Source organism: Lontra canadensis, unplaced genomic scaffold, assembly GCF_010015895.1.
Source record: "Lontra canadensis isolate GAN:19392208 unplaced genomic scaffold, GSC_riverotter_1.0 scaffold131, whole genome shotgun sequence".
In the NCBI taxonomy this organism is placed as follows: Eukaryota; Metazoa; Chordata; class Mammalia; order Carnivora; family Mustelidae; genus Lontra; species Lontra canadensis.
The window spans coordinates 3,485,227-3,508,304 of NW_022631125.1; the positions used below are offsets into that span (position 1 = coordinate 3,485,227).

The following is a 23,078-nucleotide window of genomic DNA, read 5'->3' on the forward strand; positions in this document are numbered from 1 at the left end:
GATTGGAAAAATGTCAAATGAGCAATTTGGAGGAAGGAAGTTAATGTCACAGTAAGAGTGACAAATTAATAATAAAATGTGCCCTAACTCTTATAATTGTTCAGTTACTGCTCTGACATTTAAAAAACATTACAACCTTTATGGTAAGTGCCTTTATCTGGCTTATGAAATGATTATGAAATTAGTTTGACAGTATCTTGCACTTAGATTGTGTAAAAAAGAACATTTACTTAACCCATGTCATGTACATAGCAGATACTTGGCATTTGTTGTACTTAACAAACAAAATCCCTAGCAAATCTACTAATAGTTTAATATTTGCAATTCCCATAGGAATATCAAGTCTTCTTAATCAAGAGACATCTTCTCTAAATGTCATTCTTTATCTGAAGATGCTGCAGGAAGCCATATTGTCAAATAAATCGGACATTTGATTTTTTCCACCACTGGCTCTAGAACTTCACACCTCCCCAGGGTAGTCATGGATGTAAACTTTCTGAAAGACTGAACCACTTTGTCAAGTACCATTTTAGAACATCTTACCAGGGCTGTCACAGCTTCTCATAGCTAATACCTAAGCAACCACACAAAGGATTGTGAAGTTTGGTGGCTGGGGTCTTGGGGAAAAGCAGGCAAGTCTATCAGCCCCCACACCCTCACTGAATGCCGGCGCGATGCATACAGGATCTTAGATCTTAGATAAGGGAAATACATTTCAAAGAACATGAACTCCAGTCTATGCTCAAGAGAAAACAGCAAGTATGTGATTTAAAGATTTGGTATTTTGAGCTCATCTTTAAGGTGGTTCTTCACTTGCTGCTAATCATTACTGTTTAGGATGCGATGATTTTCAAATTGGCAGGTTCAGAAATTCAAACGTGCAAAATTATCTGAAGTTGAGCTCACTAATTGGACTGACTTGTGATAATCAGATTTGCAGGAGGTTCACTTACAAACGAGACCCGTGAGTTTATTTATTTGTACTACCTCCCAAACACCTCCCAGAGTATGGGTTTCACCTGCTGTATGTACTCCTTCCCAGAGAAGAAGGGCTACATTAAGTCCAAATGATTAGCTGGCAGACACTAGAGTCAAGAGTAGGGAATTGGGTGATTTTTTTTTTTAAAAAAGGTTATTGATTTGTGGTATGAGGATAACTTCAGGGCTAATGAAAATATCTGCCTGGCTGATTTTACACCTGGGTTGGTCCAGCAGGGAAAGCCTCTTCCTTGATGGTGCCAGGGGACCTGAAAAACTATTCTCATCGACTCCTCGTTAAGGGTTTAGTTCTCGCATGAGCCCATGGCTATGCAAGTGTCCTCAGTTGCCAATTGGTCTTGATTTCCAATTACATTAGTGAAGATGGACTTTTCCAACTGAACATATTAAAAAGTTAAAACTCAAACTAGATTAAGCAAAAAATGTTCAGTGATTTACTCATCCCTGTAACAAATATGGTGGCCAAAGGGATAAAATGGGCTGATTGTCCAGGCCCGGGTTTCTCAACCACCCCTAGGATGAATCTGACCTCCGGAACATCACAAGGATGGAGGGAAGATAGAGTTTCTCCGATGGAAAAGAAGACTGGATGCTGGGCAGGCAAAGCATCATTACCATCCATCATCATCATCATCATCATCATTATCATCATCATCACCATCATCACCTACTACACCAACTTTGTGGTTGAGATCCTTGGCCACACTCCCCTCCCCAACTCAGAGCCATTCTCAATAGTTAGGGGAACACTAACACCAATCACTAATACAGTGATGGATCATTGATTCCCTCTGGGAGAAAAAGAAGCAGTACAAAGCAGAGAGTATTGGAGTCGGCTAAAGACTTAACTTCATTTCAACAATTTAAAGATTTATCTTTCTATTTGCCTATTAGCCTATTTGATGCTTCACCTCGTTCCTATTATCCCAGAAGCTCAGTCTCGAAAAGGTAACATATGACAACTTAATGTAACAAATAATAATTATAAAAGTCCTGTGTGCATTGACTTAAGGATTACAATTTCAATTTTAAAATGATGGGTTCAACATGATTTATGCCTGGTGAAGATTGTAGGAATTAGGAAGAGCAGACAGAATTATGAGAATCAAGGAGTCTGGGCTGTGACGTGAGAGACCGACTCACAGCACATATAATGAGCTATTTCCCTCACTATCTGAGGCTAGAATTTAAGGCTAATAGAGAAGGAGCTCCGTAATTATGGTTACAAACTTAGTTCCAATCTTGGCTTTCTCACTCGCTAGTAATACAGCCTATGACCAAGTTACTGAAATGTAACAAAGTTTCTTGAGCTCTGACTCTGTATCAAGCACTTACATACATAATCTTTCATCTTTATAAGAACCTGGAAGGGAATGGCTCAATTATCAATTATCAAATGCTGTCAATGAGAATACATCATCAGTTTAATAGCAATTCCACAGGGATACCTGGGTGGCTCAGTTAAGCACCTGCCTTCCCCTCGGGTCACGATCTCAGGGTCCTGGGATTAAGTACTGCATCGGGCTCCCTGCTCAGTGGGGAGCCTGCTTCTCCCTCTGCCTGCTTCTCTTCCAGCTTGTGTTCCTCTCTGTCAAATAAATAAATAAAATCCTTTAAAAAATTAAAATGAAAGGCTCTTTAGAGCACAAGAAAATGGAGTAGTAAGTATCCCATTTCATATATGAGAGCACTGAGGCTTAGGGAACCTTATCTCGCCTAGGTCACACAGCTTACAAGCAGTGTGAAGAAGAAAAGGCAAGAACAACCCCTGGACCAGCCAAAGGCTGAGTGTCGCTGCATCCCAGCGTCCAGGACCTATGTTCCGCCATTGCCACCATGCCCAGGAGAAAGGCTGAAGGGGGAGCTAAAGAAGATAAAGTCAAGGTGAAGGATTAAGCCACAGAGAAGATCTGCTGTCTGCTAATCCTGCTCCTCCAAAGCCAGAGCCCAAGCCTAAAAAGGTCCCCTGCCAAGAAGGGAGAGAAGGTACCCAAAGGGCAAAAGGGGGAAGCTGGTGTGGGCACAGATGGGAATAACCCCGCAGAAAACCGAGGTGCCCCAATTGACCAGGCACAGAAAGCTGAAGGTGCTGGACATGCCAAGTGAAGCATGTGCATTTTTGATAACTGTGTACTTCCGATGACCCCACAGTTTGAAATATTGTTGTTTTTTTTTATCAAGTTTTATAAAAATTCAGAATTTTGTTTTACTTTTTTTAAAATGATGTGTTGTTGGCACACAGAGTGCTTTGTTGTTGTTTTGGGCGAGGGGCATATTGTCACTAACATATCTCTGAAGCTAGATTGATGAAAGGGTAAAACACTTGGGCCCCTGGGTGGCTCAGTCACTTAAGCATCTGCCTTTGGCTCAGGTCATGTTCCTGGGGTCTCGGGATCGAGCCCCACATTGGGTTCCCTGCTTGGCAAAGAGACTGCTTCTTCCTCTCCCTCTGTCCCTGCCCCTACCCCCCTGCTGTGCTCTCTCACTCTCTTTCAGGTAAATAAATAAAATCTTAAAAAACAAAAACAAAACAAAAAAACCAAGGGGAAAAACACCTTTCCCTTCTAGTTTTGAGAAACTTCTCTCTCGGTTGCCAAGAGGAGGGATTTCTTGATGTTGACACACATGAGCTACCTTGGCACAAATGCCTTGGTGGTGTGGAAAGACTAAAATTCATTTTTTTATATCCTCTTCTCCCTCTCTGCCTTCAACATAGACTTGACCTCCTTAAACCCAGAGGCCTGTTGGAACCTGACCCCAAGGCATGGTTCTCATTATGTCAGGCAATCTGGACTTTACAGCGTCACCATGGAGATGGCATCTCTCGAAAGAGTTCCTTTTTTAGCTTGTGGATCTTTAGATTCGTAATTCTGCCATTTTCATTTCATTTCCGGAAAATCAGGGTCAGCTTGTGAAAAGCTGTTAAGCAACATGCTAAATGTCAGCTGTCAACCCTCACTCTAAACTTTCCGTGTTCAGATCATCAGATGAAGACTTCATTAGGTTTTGTAGTGGCTTTCTGCTTTTGCTAGCCCATTGAAGAAGGGAGTTCAAAGGTTGTTGTATACTGTTAACTATCATCTGCCCATGTCCTGCCTGAAATACTGTGATTGTTTATGAAAAGTATCTTTATTTTTTTTAATTTATTTATTGGGGCGCCTGGGTGGCTCAGTAGGTTAAAGCCTCTGCCTTTGGCTCAGGTCATGATCCCAGGGTCCTGGGATTGAGCCCCACATCGGGCTTTCTGCTTGGTGGGGAGCCTGCTTCCCCCCTCTTTCTGCCTGCCTCTCTGCATACTTGTGATCTCTGTCTGCCAGATAAATAAAAATATTTTTTAAAAAAAGATTTATGTATTTACTTTAGAGAGAGAGAAGGAAAAAAGCATGAACAGGAGGGGCAGAGGGAGAGAGAGAATCTCAAGCAGACTCTGCACTGAGTGGGGAGCCTGATATGGGGCTCCATCTCAAGACCCTGAGATCAAGACCTGAGCTGAAACCAAGAGTAGGATGCTTAATCAACTGCACCACCCAGGTGCCCCAAAAAGAATCTTTAATAAGGCTGGATACAGATTGAAACAAAATAAAACAATGTCATATAGCTTATTTCTGAATATGGAGCCAGAAATTGAATCCCAAATCTATTTGACTTCCACTCCCCACACTACCTTCAATGTTGCCATAGCTCCTTGGTTTCCCCATGCATAAAACAAGGATGGTAATAGGTACCTCCCGAGATCATCACAAAAGTCAAAGAGTATCTGTGAAATCATAAATGCCCAGAGGTAACTGGTGCTTATTATTCTTTTTAACAACCAAACAACCATAGAAATGTACCAAGTGAGTAGAAAAGAAGAAAATTAAGGGGGTTGGGGATTGACAAAATAGGAACCAGGCAGACTTTACCTTAAGGTGACTTCTGCCTTGGGCAGGACTTCCTGTAAATCGCCTTCTGGGGAAGAGTTCAGTCTCAGGACATGGAAAATCCAAATTATCAATTAGGGCTCCAAGTGGTTGAGCTGCAGGTACCAGGTACCTCATTAAAGTGGCTTAATTAGTCAAAGACTTCCTTTGCTGAGACTCACCCCAATTAAACAATGAAATTTTCCCAACATGACTTGATAAAAATCAATCTCTTCATTAAAATGTTTAAACACAACCGATGGTGTACTCTATGTTGGCTAATTGAATCTAAATTTTAAAAAAATGTCTAAACACAACTAAATGTAGTCAAAAAATAAAAACAAGTAAGGTCTGAGCAAAGGAGGTCTACATTCTGGATCGATTAGGTGTTTTTCTCTTCTATTCCTTAATTGTTTCCATTCCTAATCCCTTTCTTCTTTTATCCCCATGTTCCACTTTGAGAGGAAATGCTCACCTGCTTAATTCCATGCCAAAAGTCTTTCCTTAATACAAGATAAGGCCACTCAACAGACTCAATCTTATTATTTGCTGTGATTACTTTCCTTCCCAACCTTCCCCTAACTTGCCTTTATTATAGCTTTTAATGCTGTTTTCCTCTGGTCTGTTTAAAGTGACTGTGCTCCTTTAGAGAGGACAGGCAATAAACTTTTTTTTTATTAGAAAAGCCATGCACTGAAGATTGCCAACCCCGGGCTTCCTTTGTCTTTCAAAACTCTGCTCATTCCCTGACCTGAGGAAATTCACTGGGCTTTTTTTATGATGAGCATCTCTGTTAATTTTGAAGGACGCCCATAACAAATTACCACAAACTAGGTGGCTTATGACAATAGAATTGTATTCTCTTGGGGCACCTGGGTGGCTCGGTTGGCTTAGTGTCTGACTCTTGATTTTCGTTCAGTTCATGATCTCTGGGTTATGGGATCAAGCCCTGTGATGGGTTCCCTGCTGGGTGTGGAGCCTGTTTAACATTCTCTCTCTCTCACCCTCTCCCTCTGCTCCCTTCCACCAAAAAAATAATGTGTTCTCTCACTGTTCTGGAGGCCAGGAGTCTGAAATCAAGGTGTCAGTAGAACCATGCTTCATCTGAAGATTCTAGGGAAGACTCCTTCCTTGCCTCTTCCAGCCTCTGGTTGGCTGTGGACACATCACTCCAGTCTGCTTCTATTTTCACACGGCCTTCTTCTACATTTGTCGTCTGTGTTTCTCCTCTTCTAATAAGGGCACTTCTTTTAGGATTTAGGGCCACCCAGTTAATCCAGGATGCTCTCATCTCAAAATCCTTAACTTAATCATATCTGCAAAGACCCTCTTTCCAAAGAAAGTCACGTTCACAAGTACCTGGGGGCTAAAACTCACATGTATCTTTTGGGGGCTCCCATTCAACCCCTAATGATAACTAATAACTAATAACCTCTTAAATCCTATAACTGTCTTTCCCTTTTAAATTGTTTCCTATATTTTTGTTACAAATATATATTTCCTATGTTGTGGAATAAAAGAAGACATTTTAAGTGTATAATACTTTAATGTCTCCTAGTTTCCAGTATTTGAACATCATTCAGGAGTTTACAAAGTTCCTTTCCATTTATATCTCTTTAGATGTAAGGAGCAATGCTGGGTGACAGGTCTAACATATATTATCACTCTAGAGATCCAGAAGCTGAGGCTCAAAGACTTGTCCAAAGTCTCGTGCCACTGTAAGTTAGGGTTTCTTGAATCTTCATCTTTTCATCATACAACAGATGAGAAAAGTTGAGTGCTTCTCTTTCTTTTTTTTTTTTTTGAAGATTTTATTTATTTATTTGAGACACAGTGAGCTAGCCAGCGAGAGAGAAAGAGAGAGAGAGAGAGAATGAGCAGGGGGAGCGGCAGAGGGAGAGGGAGAAGCAAACTCCCCATTGGGCAGGGAGCCCGTTATGGGGCTCGATCCTGGGACCATGGGATCATGACTTGAGCTGAAGGTAGATGCTTAACCAACTAAGCCACCCAGGCACCTGAGTTTTTTTTCATTTTAAATATCTACAGAACATGTTCATCTTAAACATTAATCTTGTCAGAAGTGAGAAACCCCACTAGCATTTAATCCCTAGGACTTAATTAGCTCACTCAATGCAACAGCATCTAACACATATTTGGAAACCATTTATCTGTGGTCATCTGGTCAAAACATAACCTCTGGCAGCTCATTCTTACATGGTTGTCTGTCCAGCATAGAAATGGTGATTGTCTGTGAGTGGTTTTCATGAGTATGTTCTCTCCTTCTGAAACTGAGGATGTCTTAGATGGCTATAACAGAATAGAGTAGAACCATGGCGATAAATAGACGAGCTCAGTCCAGTAGGAGGGCTTCCTGAACAGTGGCCAAAGAGGGTCATTTATAAAAGGCACAAAACAGGGGTGCCTTTCCCTTCTAGAAGGACTCTGAGTGCTGAAAACCTGGCTTGGAGGCAGAAGATAACAACTATTATTTTCCCATGAACTTGAGAGAAAACAATATACAATCGTCCTGAGAAGCATAACCTTTGGCCCTCTCTGGAATGCAATATCCTTTCCAAGTGGGCAAACCCTTGATGGTGTTGATTCGGTTTTGTGTTTGCTTCTAATAATAAAAGGGAAGTGGGAGATTTCTGGTGGCAGGCAGCCTAACCATTCATCTACAGACTTGGTATGTGTGTACGTATTTACTTTGAATTATGTAAGTTATTCTTGTTTAATCATTTCTGTTGACTTTAAAGAAGGAAACAGTACCTATGCAAAAAGTTAAATTTATCATGCCCCATGTACAAAGATTGCTTCAGACGTTTCCCATTTCAAAAAAAACAGTGATTTGTCTAATATCAATCAAATCCAGTGTGCATGGAACAGAAGATCGCAGAACTAGAGATGAAATAAATAGCCCTTGCTGGGTCCTTTGAGAGGCACATAAATTATGAGGAAACTTCTACAAGTAAGTATGACGTAATGCATATCTTTGTGTGCTCTTTTCTATCGGTACTTTCTCCCTCCCTCCCTCTCTCTCTTCCTGTTAGCAGGCCAAGAGGCTCCATAGACTCACCGCCAGCCTACATTTCAGCCGTCTGCACACGCATAATGCCATACTCTAAGATTCTTTAAGAAGCACGATGAACTCCTAAACATAGTTTTTATCAGAGCCTGCAACCTAAAGGAATAGTCTACGATGATCAGAAGCATACTGAGCAGAAGTGCAGTTGCCGTAGTTCCCCGACTCCGAAAAGGTGTTGAGCAAACTGATCATAACCCTTACCCTTGTAATGGTCACACTAGTGGTTCCTCATCCAAATCCCCTTTCCCAGGCCAGTACGCCTGTTCCCTAGCTGCTAGGGATGGTAGTTGCTGAAAGCTTACAGCTTCTTCTTTCTCCAGAGAATTGCTCTTGGCCGAATGGAACCATCTAGCAAGGAAGTTGACACCTTACCCCAAAGCTGACAACTGACTGGCTAGGAAGCACGAAAGTCAGGCCCACTCTGCCTGAAGGTGTGGCTGTGTGGTATAGTCAAACTGCAAACCTCCCTATGGGATCCCTCTGAAGCTAGTCTCCAGGTGAAACCACCATGTTTTTTCATGTTTTCCCTCGTTCCATCCAGCTTCCCTCCTTCTCATTCTCCTGAGAATCCTTGCCCAAGAAATCCCTGTCTCAGGTTCTGCTTCTAGAACCTTGTGGAAGACACTTCCTTGATGTGGAGAGCAAGAGCCATCCTAGACAATAGAAATGCTGCTTTTTTTGTAGCAACCAACCAAGAGGACCTTCCCTCTGCACTCTGACCTCTGACCCAAATCAGGTGCTCCCTCTTTCTCCCTCACCCTTGTAGCCAATGAGCCACCAAATAAAACCTCTATCTCCTCAACATCTTGTTATCCTGAGTGCTTTCCAGTCACCACCCCAGTTCAGTCTCTCGTGGCTTCTTAACTACAGTAATGGCATTTCTTTCTACTGGTCTTCCTGACTTCAGGCCTAGCTGGTAATCTTTTTTTTAAAAAAATATTTTATTTATTTATTTGACAGAGAGAGAGTACAAGCAGGTGGAGCGGCAGGTAGAGGGAGAAGCAGGCTCCCCACTGAGTGGGACTCAATCCCAGGACCCTGGGATCATGGCCTGAGCCAAAGGAAGATGCTTAACCTTAACTGAGCCACCCAGGCGCCCCTGTCTGGTAACTTTCTGAATGTCAAATCTGATCATGTTCCTTTATCCTCAAACACTCTCATTGGCTGCCTTACTACTATCAGCGTAATGATAATGGCCACCCTTTATTATATATTAAGTGATTCACATGCACTATCTTATCCTGTAAAGTAACACTGCAACAAAGTTACAATAATCCTCTTTTGCTGGTAAGAACATAGAGTCTCTGGAAGGGTAAGATTTATCCAACATCCACAGCTAATCAAGGATTGATCCAGAAAGTGTTTTGGCTGACTCCTAGGCCATGCTGTTAATCTCATTACTAGGTCGCCTCTCAGTAAACCCAGACACAGCATTCGGGCTTTCAAAGCCCTCTATGGACATTAGATGAAAATAATTTCTCAAATTTATCTTCTCCCAACTCATCACACTCCTCATGTCAGCTCTCCCAGACAACTGGTTCTTCCTTCCAAACACTTTGAACATCCCTCTTTCCTGCTCCTGCCGATGTATCTCACCAGAGCTCAATTTGCCCACAACTCCACCTTCACCCTTGTGGCCGACTGTGTGCATTCTCTTCTACAGTGTGACCTTGATCCTCGAATCTGGACTGGCTCTCTCCTTACCAATAAGATACAGTAGAAGTGACATTGCGTGACTCCCAAGGCCAGGTCAGAAAAGCCCACACAGTTTTCTGCCTGAGACCACCATGCTATGGAGGCCACGTGCACCCCAGTGACAGCCCACTTGAGCTCTCAAATGATTTCCGGCTGAGAGCCGGCATCAACACCAGCCCTGTGTGGGCGCCATCTTGGACATCCAGCCCCTGGAGGCTTCAGATGACTATACACCATCATATGTGACCACAACCACTTAAGAGACCCCCAGGAAGAACTGCTCCACTGAGACCTTCCTGAATTCCTAAACATAAGATTTTTAGATAATTAAAAGGATGGTTTAATGCCACTAAGTTTTGGGGTAAATTACACAACTAAGTTCTGAGGTAAATTACACAACCAGAGAAACCATGACAGCCTTATGATCTCCCAGTGCCCTAATTAAACGCTAGTCTCTGTAGGAGGCCTCTTTTGTCAGATTTAATTTCCACCTCTGGAAACTCTCATAACAATTAGCTTCTCAAGTACATCACATATTAAAGTTGGCCTTGTATTAGTTCTTCGTGGGCTTACCTTTTCCCTCTAATCCACACATTTTGAGGGTAGAAAGAGTGCAGTACTGATATTCATTAATCTTTATATTCCATTGCTACTAACCCTGTGCCTGGTACTAAGTAGATCCTTAATAAATGTGTGTCGTCCTGAACTAAACCGAAGAGATAAGGAATAACTTATTCTCTGCCAATAGGAAAGAGTTGTAAATCTCCTGTTGCAGATATTTGTAGAGAATTGTAGGCCTAGTGGAGTTCTAGCCTTTTGCTGCACTCCAGACCCAAATAAAACAGTAAAATGTGCCAATAAAAGAGTAGAAAGCCCCCATGAAATAGAAGAGATAGTATAGAGCCCAATCATTGAAGAAAATGGGTTCTGCCAGCCTAGGTAGGAATATCAGCTCTACCACTTATGAGCTTCACGTTCTTTGTAAGCTCCTTCTCATCCAGAACTTTAGTTGTCTTCTCTGGAAAATGGATTTATAGTGCCCCCCACCTAGGGCTGTCCTAAGGAGGAAACGAGATAATTTCTGTAAAGCACTTAATTTGATGTTTCAATAATAAGCTTTTGATAAATGATACTCATATAATAGGTAAGTGAGTGCACTTTACAATTCCTAGGACAACATCAATTTCATAACTTCATTCTTAGAAAACACGATGATTTGTCATGTAAATCACATAAAACCACTATTTGTAAGAGTCCTTTTAACTATATCCACAGACTATAAATAAACCTTTGCCAGATCCTTTGTCTTGATTTTTGTTTGAAAAAATATAGTCACCATGCCCATAGACCACAGGACCAAAATCTCCTGCTTTTTTTTTTAAAAAAAAGATCTTATTTATTTGATTGAGAGAGTGAGCATAAATTGGGTGGAGAGGCAGAAGGAGAGGGAGAAGCAGACACCCACTGAACCAGGGGGTGGGAAGATGTCAAACGTGGGGCTCAATCCCAAGACCCCAGGATCATGAAATGACTTGAAGACAGATGCTTAGCTGTCTGAGCCACCCAGGCACCACTAAAATCTCTTGCTTTTCATGAGTTCTCCTCTATGCCGTGAGGACCATGAGGGCCCACGCCTTAATCACTCTTCTACACCCCACTGGGACACAGAGGAAGAAGAGTGTCTTAAGCTGGATTTGGCGGCCAGCTTCTGCTCTGACAACACTGATTGCAAGTTGTTGGCCTGGACTGTAGATAATGCTTCCTAGGGAAACTTGATGAGGCAAGACCCCCAAAGCGGCATTTAGAGGCAAAATGTGACATTACTAAGTGAGGTGCAATTCTGGGGCTCAGTGTTTACACTTTCGAATTCCCGGGGGTCATCATTCCCATAGGACACAATGTAATGGCATCCCCTGGATGTGTGCACTGTGAACACTACATACTGCTTGGACCCTTACTGAATCTGCCTTCCCTACTGCGGGGGGTTGGGAGGGAGCTTGGAGCACACTCTGCCCCAATCTGTAAGTTCTTTCAACTGTGGGTACTGAGAAGTACTTTATTGTGGAAAAGAACACAGAATAATTTGCGTAATGATTACAAGATGTAAAGAGATACTCTGAAACCATTATCTCACATGAAAGGCTCAAAACAGATTTGGCTTCCCTATTTTTCCAAAACAGAGACAACTCTTTCAGCATAAACTTTTGTTAAGTAAATGTTCCAGTTTTCTTTTCTCAAGAAAGCCCTTCTTCCTCCTTCAAAACAAATCAGCAAATAAAGTTGTCCACAGCCCTACTCATTATGCGACATTTATGAGCAGGACATCAGTGGGGAATATAATGAAAGCAGATAATTTGAAACTTCCCCCCAAAATGATTTTAAATATAATGGAGGGCTAAAAACAAAAACAAAACAAAAAAACAAACAAACCCCCCAAACCCAATCTTTGGTTTTGTTCCTTTGTTCTTAATGTGTGCATTTTGTATTATTCATGAGAGTTCTTTGGGGTGGCTTAGATAGTACAAAGCCAATGCTGAATCAAAAACCTGGACTACACTCAAATAAACCCAGAGGTATGGAATGTTCTAGCAATGAGGGTCTTAGAAGATCTTGCTTAAGTCCATCCTAATCCCTTGGGCTCCAGCCTTTCCATTGCCTTTTAGGCTGTCTTCAACGGAAATGGAAAAACTTCTCACCATTACCATCCTTTACCATACAGGAAGTCAGTCCATCCTTTTGGGTGTATGTCATTGGGTTCCCAAACATTTACCCAAAGAAAAGACCCTGAAACCCACATGCTTTAGCTTTCTTTTATTGGTTGTCTCTGCTGGCCCCTGAATGAACTGGGGAGATGGAGGGGATGGGAGGGAAGCATGGGCCTTTGTTAGTATGAAAGAATTGGAATAGGACAATGTTAATAAGTAGCCTTCTTCTGTACTAAACACAATTCCCTAGTGTGGAAAACTTTTATCATGATCAGTGAGAGTGCTATGATAATAGCCACAATCCCTACTCACTTCCCACTACTCTTTACGGAACCCCAACTAGGGACCAAACACAATGAATCTTCATAACAACTTGGCAAGATGGACATTACTGTTTTACTGAAAATGAAACCAAGATTCAGAGATAAGGTCATCGAGCTACAAGTCAGCAAGAGCTGGGATTGGATGCCAAGTCCACTGACCGCAAAGCCCACAGCCACCTGCCTCTAGCTTATGCAGACAACACTGCAGTTTAAACCATATGCTGCCTAAAAATATAGGTCGGGTTTAGATCCATAAGCAGAATCTCCCGGTAGGACCCAAAGATTTTCCTCTCATTTGGATATCTTGTGCCTTGCCAAGATTTCAAAAGAAAAGAGTCACCAGTCCTTATATCCTGTTATATCCTAAAATGTACTAAACCTTCCTCACCCTTCCCTCTGCCTACCCATGCCATCTACTTTCCAACACTCGCTGGCAGTCACGGCAATGGAAAGGGCCATGGAATCAGTAGCCGCATGGGATGAAATGGAAGCATAAATTTTAAGCAGATGTGTGTCCCCGTTCTTCTGGAAACAAACAAAAAAGTATGGGTACGCTGCACCAAATGTAGCATCACCAAAATAAGATATGGCATATATTCATTCATTCACTAATACTTGATGAGCAATTAAGATGATCAGATTTTCCCTAACACTTTTTCTTCTCTAGGAGGAGTCTACCTTGGTACAATCTCTCTGGAGGACAACTGAGCAATATCTATGAAATCTACAAAAATTACACGTGCATGTACCATTTGTGGCAGACTACTTTCCCCTAGAAACAGAGACTGCAACAAGGATTCTTGTGCAGGTGACTTACTGAGGAAATGTTCTCCGGAGAAACCTGCAGGGGAGTAAGGGAAGTGGGGTGTCAGGAGAAGGAACTAGGGCAAGATGCAGATTCAGATCCATCTAGCCTCAGCCTGATCCCACAAGGCGCTCTTGAGTGAAAAGTGGATCGCAGAGGCCGTCCTGGCCAGAGACAAAGAGGCCAGGCTGCTACACCCATGCACCTGTTAGTCGTTGGTCAAGGGCCACCCCCAGAAGGGCGTGTGACTTCTAAGACATCTGCAGGTCAGGCAGCAACTGTCAGTCAACAGCAGTTCCCCAGAAAAGAAAGCAGGTGTGAACTTTCAGCAACCACCACCTGCTGCAGCTAGGAAATGGGTATGCCAGTCCCATAAAAGAGTTCCGGGCCAGGCACCAACAACAACTGCCATCGTTGGACCCAGCAATCCTGTATCTAGTAATTTATCCTCTGTATGTTTGCACTTGTGCAAAGTAATGCACATCCAAGTTTATTCATCTTTGAATTGTTTATAATTGGAAAAGACCCATCAATAAGTGACTGGTTAGTTACATTACGGCACAGCCATACAACAGAATATTTGGTAGGTGTGGGAAAAATAAGAGTAAGGAAACTTCCCGTGTATGGATATGGGATGCCTTTAAGCATGTATTTCCACGTGAAAAGAGCAAGGTGCAGAATGTAATATGTATAGTATGCCACTATATATGTCTGTTTTAAGAACATATATACACACGTGTTTATATATACTTAAGTTAACCCTAGAAGGATAGACAAGACATTGGAAACTGTGGCTGGAAGACAAGTGGAAGGGAAAGTTTATGGCGTATATCACTTTGTACCTTGTAAATTTTAAACTATATGAATATATTACCTATTCAAATAAAATGAATGAAGATGGATGGATGGATGGGTAAATAGATAGATAGATACATACATATATACATACATACACACATACATACATACATACATATATATATATACAGAAATTTGGCCTGAAACCCACCCAGGAGTTTCTGCCTCTCCTTTGACAACCCAAAGAGGCAGAACCATAGGACATTTTAAAACTCAAATGTTTTCCTATTCAGGGTAAGTAACTTCCTTCCTGATGATAGCTGATGTACTCCCTGCACTTGTGTGTAATTTCTGTTTTAACCAATAGCCCCTTACTTTCCAACCGCAATAGGCTTTCTTTTTGAATTCAGAGCTATAATGGAAAGTCAGTATTTCCCAAAATGTATTAAATTTAGGCCCCATAGGTTTTTCTCTCTCTTTTTTTAAAAGATTTATTTATTTATTTGGAGAGAGAGGTGAGGGGAGAGGCAGAAGGAGAGGAGGAGAGAGAGAATCTCAAGCAGACTCTCCACTGAATGTGAAACCTGATATAGGGCTCGTTTCCATGACCCTGAGATCATAACCTGAGCCGGAATCAAGAATCAGATGCATAACTGACTGAGCCACCCAGGCGCCCCTAGGCTACCTAGGTTTCTGTGCTGCAGAACTTATCAGAGCCCTTAATGCTACAATGTGCTTCTGAATCTCCTTAAAGACGCAGAATTGCCCCTTAGACCATTTGATTGCAGAACTAGAGAAGTGCTCAGCTGGGCAGTTCTTGCTTAAGCTCTCTCAATGACTGGAGTGATCTGAAAGTTCGACTGAGCTGGATGTTCAAAATGGCTCATTCACGTGGCTGGCAATTTGGCTGTTGGTTGGAAGTTCAGTTGCGCTGGGTTGCTGGAGCACTTCCGTATGGCCTTGACAGCATGTGGGTCTCAGGGTGGTTAGATTCCTTACATGCACCTGGCTTCTCCACAGCCAGGTGTTCCAGGAACCAAGCAGAAGCCACATGGCCTTCTCTGAACTTGCCTCAGAGATTATGTGGCTCATTTCTGTTGGTTCCACTGGTGACAAAGGAGTCGCTAAGGACAGCCCAGATTCAAGTGGAGAGGCCATAAAACACACCTGAGAAGAGCATCAAGGAATTTGTGGACATGTCTAAAAATTGCCACGGTTCTTTATTCCTGTGATTGCACAGATGGGGCCCAAGAAGAATATTTCACCAAAATAAACAATTGAATCCATGCTGCAGAAAAGATCAACTTGTAGTAGATGCATTTCAGCCTCAAATACAAGGTTTCCTTAAGCACTCAAAGGGTGCTCTATAAACATGCAGTAACTTTTCATCAAAGGCAAAGCTGGTTTCTGCATGAACCTGTTCTGGACTGTGAATCATGTCTAATTGTCATGGAATCATGCCATGTGTTAACTGCATGTTTCACTGACTTATTTTTGAAAACTGACAGATAAAGCTGGTTTCAAGATTAATTATAGTGTAGAAGAAGGAAAGAGCTGTCAAGTGTTCTATATCAGTCTATTTAATAATCATACCATTTGCAACTATGCAGAAACTATAGAATTTCTGACCAATTTCACCATGTTTATGAGGATTGCACTGTGCATCCTTTTTGAAACTAAAATTTGTTTTTTAATATTGATTTATTGATTAATTTATCTTTGAGAAAGAGACAGAGAAAGGTGGGGAGAGGCAGAGGGAGAGGGAGAGAGAGAATCTTAAGCAGGCTCCGTACCCAGTGCAGAGCCCGATACATGGCTTGATCTTACAACCCTGAGATCATGACCTGAGCTGAAACCAAGAGTCAGATGCTTAACCAACTGAGCCACCCAAGCACCCCTGAAACTAAAATTTGAGGGGATGAAATGATGCACTATGGTTTACTTTGACAGAAAAAAACCAAAACCCCATTAATCTTCACTAGAGGCATTTTGAGTCCTTGGTTTGGATCATCAGTATTACCTCAATCTTTCAGAGATGTTTGTCTATGGAAGTAAAGTTGAACATCCAGATGAAAGAAAATGCTGACTTCCTTTACCATCTAACTAAAGGAAGAAAATGTCGGTAGGATTTAATTTCATCAGAACAATAAATCAAAAACGAGGACCCCCCACTTAAGCATATTATAGTGGCTTATAGTTCCTTGTCAGCAAGTCTGAGGATTATGTAATCACTTACAAGTGCCTTCTCTCCAGTCCAGTAAAACGACATTAGCAGCGAAAGCTCAGAGAGTGTGTGAGTAATGCATAATTAACACATTTTGGAAATCATGTGGCTGAGGCAAAGAAATCTTTCACAAGCTCTTAATGTACAAGAAAGATTTTACATATTCCGTGAAGAGAGGAGAGAAAAACAGCTGAAGGCTGAAGGCTGCTTTGAAAAAAGATGGGATAATTTTTTAAGTGGGAAGGAGGCGTGGGTCTTTGTCCCAGAACCTGGTGCATTCGGTTAAGCATATTGGTCAAGGAGCCAAAGGAGGCAAATGGGTTTCTCTCCCCTCCAGCCAAATTGGAAAGAAGGACACCATTAATGAACCAACATTGAGCAAGTAAGTTGGGGCAGGATAGTGTGTCCTCAATGGCAGGTCACAGCACCGAACGCAAGGGACCGAAACAATGGGAGAAAGCTAAGGAGTGGAGGAAGGTTTGGTTTGTTCAGGAAAGCTGAAGTTCAAGAAAAGGAAACCATAGTGAAATACTGGGCACCACCTTCCCGATCATAGGCCAGTGTGCAAAGGGCTCTTGTCACTTTACTAAGAGTGGTCCAACTTCGCACCCTTCTAGGTTTTCCTTGCTATTAATGAGTCTACAGGGGTCACTGTGTGGACTGTGTTAAAGACTCGTCAGAGCTGAAAACTGGAAAAGGCCTTAGAGATCATTTGGTTCATCCGTTTTCACCTCAGGAGTCCTCTGGTTCTCAATACACACGATTTTCTTGTCTTCAAGGGTCCTCGGGCTCAACTGTTTGTTGTCAGCTTTGCATGGTTACCTCCTACGTCGAAGTTCTTCTCCACAATCTCCATTTTCTCAGAGCTCTCTGTGAACTCCAGACTCTTGGAATTGCCTGCCACTTCCCACTTGGCAGTCACCATGGCCAAATGCCATCACTTCCCGAACGTCTCAGGTTCCCACTTCCCTGCTGGAGAGAAAGCTGGCTGGGTCATTTCTGGACACTTGAGAGCTGTAATTTCCTGGAGAACTTTTTTTTTTTTTAAAGATTTTATTTATTTGAATGAGAGAGAAAAGGCACGAGACAGGGGGAGGGTCAGAGGGAGAAGCAGACTCCCCAATGAGCAGAGAGCCCGATGTGAGACTCCACCCTGGAACCCCAGGATCATGACCTGAGCTGAAGGTAGACACTTAACTGACTGAGCCACCCAGCCTCCCCCCACCCCCCCGCCCGGAGAACTTTTGAGAATGGCGTGTCCCTGGCCAGTGCTTCATGCTGGAAGCATTGATGGCTGTTACTTCAATCTTCCACCCACAACCTGTAGACCCTCATTCCCCTAGGTTCCCCACATCATGTAAACCCTTAAGCCCTTAGATTCCTGCAATGCACAGTGTGGCAGGAAACCAAACCAAACCCTGTCTTCCCATCAAAGTTTGCTTAGACAAAGAGAGATATCCAAACCTTCCTGGTGCACAGTGAGAGCCAACATTGCTACTTGAATGCAGGGATTCTGGGACTGAGAACTCCCACAGTGTGGGATCCAGCAATCATAAGCACCCTGGACCAAGGGATGCCCAAAAGACACATATTCACTGTGCCTCTTGATTTTAAGTATCAGAAACCCTTTGGAGCTAGCTTCAGCAGAAATGTATGAGAGGGGTATTATAAGGATACTAAGGTGTGTCCTGGAATAGAAGGTAGAGTTAGACAATCAAACTTCAAGAATAGCAGAGAGAACAGGGCTTGAGGAAAATGGGGTACTCATGAATTCTCCCTCTTCATCTTTAGATGTTTTTATTTCTCTCTGAATTTCTGCTTTGTTCTTCCCTTTCACTGCAGAAAGGTTTTCTCTGACTCCCCGGCAAATGGAAGCAAAGATTCTAGAATAGTTTATATAGAAGAAGCAGGTAGAAATAGGAAGAGAGCCATTCTCTTCCATCAAACCTCGACTGGGGTCAAGTTCACCAAAATTTGAATGCAGCCTGTGCACACAGAGGCTGGAGCTTCAGGCTGGAAAGAGGGCATGGCTGGGAATCTGGTAAGAGAGAAGTCTGAATTGGTACAGAATCATTTTCCAAGAGATGCCCCGGGTTCACTATGGAACTAAACATGCACATATGTGCGCGTGCGCGCGCACACACACACACACACACACGATGGTATACAGAGTAACGAACTCAGGAAACAGGGTGTGTGTGCCACTTCCATTCAATTTCCCACTGTGAAGGAAGGCTGAGTTGAGGCAATTGCCATACGTTTCAAGGAAGTTAAAAGGTAGGTGAAAAACAAACAAAGGAAAGGGAAAACAAAAAGCAAGGAAAAGGCACTCTGAATGAATGTGCAAACAAAAATTCTAGAGCACATAAAGAAGTTGTATGCTAATGAAAAAAATCTAACAAAATAATCTGATAATGAACTCAGTACAGGTGAAGTCAATGTTATGGAACAGAAAGAAACTTCAGAATAGTCATGTTTAAGGAGCTCTAGATCAGTGAAGGTGTAACATGCATTAGAGGAAGAGCAGGGGTCCTGCAGGGGCGTCTGGGTAGCTCAGTCAGTTAAGTGTCCCACTCTTAGCTTCTGATCACAAGCACTTACCCCCTCAGTGCCTTCTCACCCCCAAAGACCTGCTTCCCCTCTCCCTGAAGGCCATGAGTCCCATGCAGAGCTACTCATTTGCCCGTGGTGGCTCTGCTTGGTCATGACCCTGGAAAGCCTGGTCTCCTTTTCTCTTCCAGGTTCTGGGCTCGGTGAGCACTCTCCACTATGCCCCAGATGCCACTCTCATCTGGGGGACTTCCTACAGAAGGTCTTTTCTTTCCCTCCATGGTTGTTAGGGCTTTTTGAAAAATTATTTTTTAGAGTAGTTTTAGATTTACAGAAAAATGAATTGAAAAGTACAGAGAGTTCCCAAATGCCCACTCCCTCCACCACCAACCCAGTTTCCCCTACTGTTTACATCTTGCATCAATGCAGTACATTTGTTACAATGGATGAACCAGTATTGGTATATTATTAACTAAAGTCCATAGTGTAAATGTGTAATGACATGTATTCACCATTACTGTGTCATACAGAATAGTTTCACTGCCCCCCAAAATCCTCTGTGCTCCCCCTTCACATTCCTCTCTCCTACCCAACCTTCAGCAACCACCAATCTTTTTACTGTCTCCATAATTTTGCCTTTTCTAGAAGATCATATAGTTGGAAGCACACATGTAGCCTTTTCACACTGGCTTCTTTCACTTAGGAACAGGCACTAAAAGTTCCTCTAAGTCTTATCATGACTTGACAGCTCATTCTTTTTTTTTTTTTTAAGATTTAATTTTTTTTTAAAGAGAGAGCAAAAGATCACAAAGGGAGAGGGAGAAGCAGACCCACTGCTGAGCAGAGAGCCTGATGCAGGGCTTGATTCCAGGACCCCAAGACCATGACTTAAGCTAAAGGCAGATGTCCGACTGACTGAGCCACCCAGGTGCCATGATAGCTCATTTTGTTTTAGCACCGAATAACTCTATTATAACATTCCATTTTTATCTATTCACCTACTGAAGAACATTTTTATTGTTTCCAAGTTTTAGAAAATACGAACAAACTATGAACAATTATGCTATAAGCATCCATATGCAGGCTTTTGTGTAGACACAAGTTTCCAATTCCTTTGGATAAATACTAAGGAGCACTATTACTGGATGGTATAATAAGAGTATATTTACCTTTGTAAGAAACTGCCAAACTGTCTTCTGAAGTAGCTGTACCATTTTACATTCTGACCAGCAATGAATGCACGTTCCTGTTGCTCCATCACCCTGCCAACATTTGGTGTCATCAGTGTTCTGGGTTTGGACCATTCTAATAGGGCTGCAGTGGTATCTCCGTTGTTTTTATTTGCATTTCCCTAATGACATGGGATGTGAAGCATCTTTTCATATGCTTATTTGCCATCTGTATATCTTCTCTGGTGAGGTGCCTGTTCAGGTCTTTTTGCTCATTTTTTAACTGGGTTGTTTGTTTTCTTATTTTTGAGTCTTAAGTGAGGGCTCTTCTTTAACAACTAGTTTTTGAAAAGCCTAATTTCCAAGTTCTCCCAGGGCATTAACTACAAGCCACCAGACTGTCCCCTGAAATGTTTCACAGACCTTGAGTTGGGATTTTCCTTCTCCTTTCTGACTCCCATGGGAGTATTTTGATCCATGGACATGGACTGTGGAACTGTATGGGCCACCATTGGTAGACTTGTTTCTGGGTCCAGTTGATAACAAGAGCTGCAGCCAATGCATCTGGCCAAGCCTGCTAGCGAGGAAACATTTGCAGCCCACCGTGCTGTTACACTTGTGACAGTGATAGCTGCCAATGCTTGTTTGTAGTCATGTTGAAACACCACAGGATCCAGTTCACCTCTTTCCCAGGCCCTCCGAATCTCACATTTTTAAAGAAATCTGGGCATGAGGAAGTTGGGGGAGCAGAAGAGCATCGAGATTCTAAGCTGGCTGCAGCAACTGTTCAGATTACACTCATGTCTTTGACCCAGGTGATGAAGGTGCCCAGAGTTCTACCCAGGGCTAGTGAAGAGTGTGTAGGAAAAAGGAGAAGGTCTTCAATCTGGAAATGAGGTGAAAGAATCATGGAAAAGACCAAATATGGGAGTTGATTGGTATGGGGCATGAGTGTGATGCATCTGACTCTTCTGCCTGTGGATTTGGACTTGAAGCATGTGATGAGCTTCTTCCTGCTTCTCTGATGAAGTATGGGAGCACTTTACATCAACCTGAGGATCTGCAGTTATGACAAGCAACAGAATCTGACAACAACTTCGTTAAAGAAGGAAAATTACTGAACAAGTTGAAGGAAGGGAGTAAGAAGAGAAAAAAAGGAAAAAGATGACACTTTCAACAGGGAGAAGAAGTGAAAAAATCCCAGGTTTTCCTAAACTGGTTTCACAGCCCTTAATGCTGGGAAGAAGAAGGAGAAGGAGAAGAAAGAGAAGAAGGAGAGGAGGAGGAATAAGAAGAGGAGGAAGGAAGAGGAGTGCTCAAGGGGCACTAAATGACAAAGAGACAATAAAAAAAAATTCAGAAAGAGAAATAGTCTACCCCCAAAACAGGCATGAGGGGCATAAGCCTGTGGGAATAGGGGAGCACCTCCCACCCCTTGATCTCAACCCTCTGCTCTGCTTCTGACAAAGATTTGTCCAGGGGGTCACTGCCATGGTCTCTCTCACTGATTTGGACTTGAAGTAGCTGCTCAGTGAGTCTACAGAAGGAAGACCCCTCTGTGATATGGGGGATGAAAGAGATTCCCATGGGGTGGATTGAACCAGGAATTCAAAGAGTTCTCTTCCCTCTGCAAAGACCTGTCAGTGCCTTGGAGAGATGTACTGAGGAGTTGGGTCGGGCTTCCAGAACCACTAAGAGAGGGTACAAAGGAAGTCCTTTGCCTAGGATATTAATGGTATCCTATCAAACATGGAGGTACAAACGTGGGAGCTGAGCAGCCAAGTCCATTCTGAAATGCATGGCCATGGGAATTCCTTCCTGCTCTGCAGCAAGAACATCCTGCTTATACTGTCTCAAAAACTTCTCTGGGAGCTGGGGGGTGGCAGGAGAGGCCAGTGCATCTGAAGGAGCCACCATAGAAACCGAAAGAAGCTATTGGCAGGGCGATGCCAGAGCAGCTGGCCAAGTATCAGGATGAATGCCAGGCACACACACAAGCAAAGATTGCAGAGACGCAGGAAGAGGAGAAAGACACGGAGCAGAGAGAACAGATTTGTTCTGGTAAAGAAGAGGAAAAGGGGAAGAGAGCCTGGAAGAAATTGGGAGAGAATGCTGAAATCAAGGAGGTGCTCTGTCAGACAGTGGTCTGGAAAGAAACAAGAGCCATTCTGGGGAATAGAAGGGTGAAAGCTTTCCTGGATGCTGAGATCCAAACTCCCTGGCCCCAAGGCTGGGTGTAGACCACGTCTCTATGTAAGGAGAGCAGACCACATCATGGGCTGCTGACATCAATACTGACCAAGAAGAAAGGAATGGCTCTTTCAAAGTCAGGGTGAAGGAATCATAGACTAAGCCTCATAACATGGTCTTCATCCTTTCAGCCAAAGCTGGCAACACCATTGCTTTGCATCAAAGTCTCAGAACTTTATGTATAGTAAAAAAGGAATTTTCCAAAGCCCAACCCTCTGGACCATCCACCCTGCTCTGGTTCTCTGTAATCATCCTCAATTTTCTGGTGGAATGAACAGTGACACTGGAGCAGTCTGAGGAGAAAAGTCCCAAGAGTTCTGGCTACAAAGTGCACTCCTGCCAGGCTCCCCTGAGCAAAGCTTTCCAGAAGAACAACAGTCTTCATTGCAGCACCACAGAACCTGGACCCAAGTCAGTCTGTACGTGGCATTGGGCAGCACAGAACTTTCACCCCCGACCCCACCCCCCTAGTTCCATTTGGCAACGACCTCCCAGACCTGAAGTCTTCCACTAAGTCTCAGAGTCCATTTCTCCCCAGCATCCTCTTCAGGAAGCATTTCAGCCCCCAGCACAGTT

At 42.9% G+C, this 23,078-nt stretch overlaps 2 pseudogenes; both read left to right on the forward strand.

Moving 5' to 3' along the window:
- Window positions 1–2,835: 2,835 nt before the first annotated feature.
- LOC116857987 lies at window positions 2,836–3,105 on the forward strand (annotated as a pseudogene).
- Window positions 3,106–17,456: 14,351 nt separating this feature from the next.
- On the forward strand, window positions 17,457–22,776 carry LOC116857996 (annotated as a pseudogene).
- The last annotated feature ends 302 nt before the right edge of the window (window positions 22,777–23,078 follow it).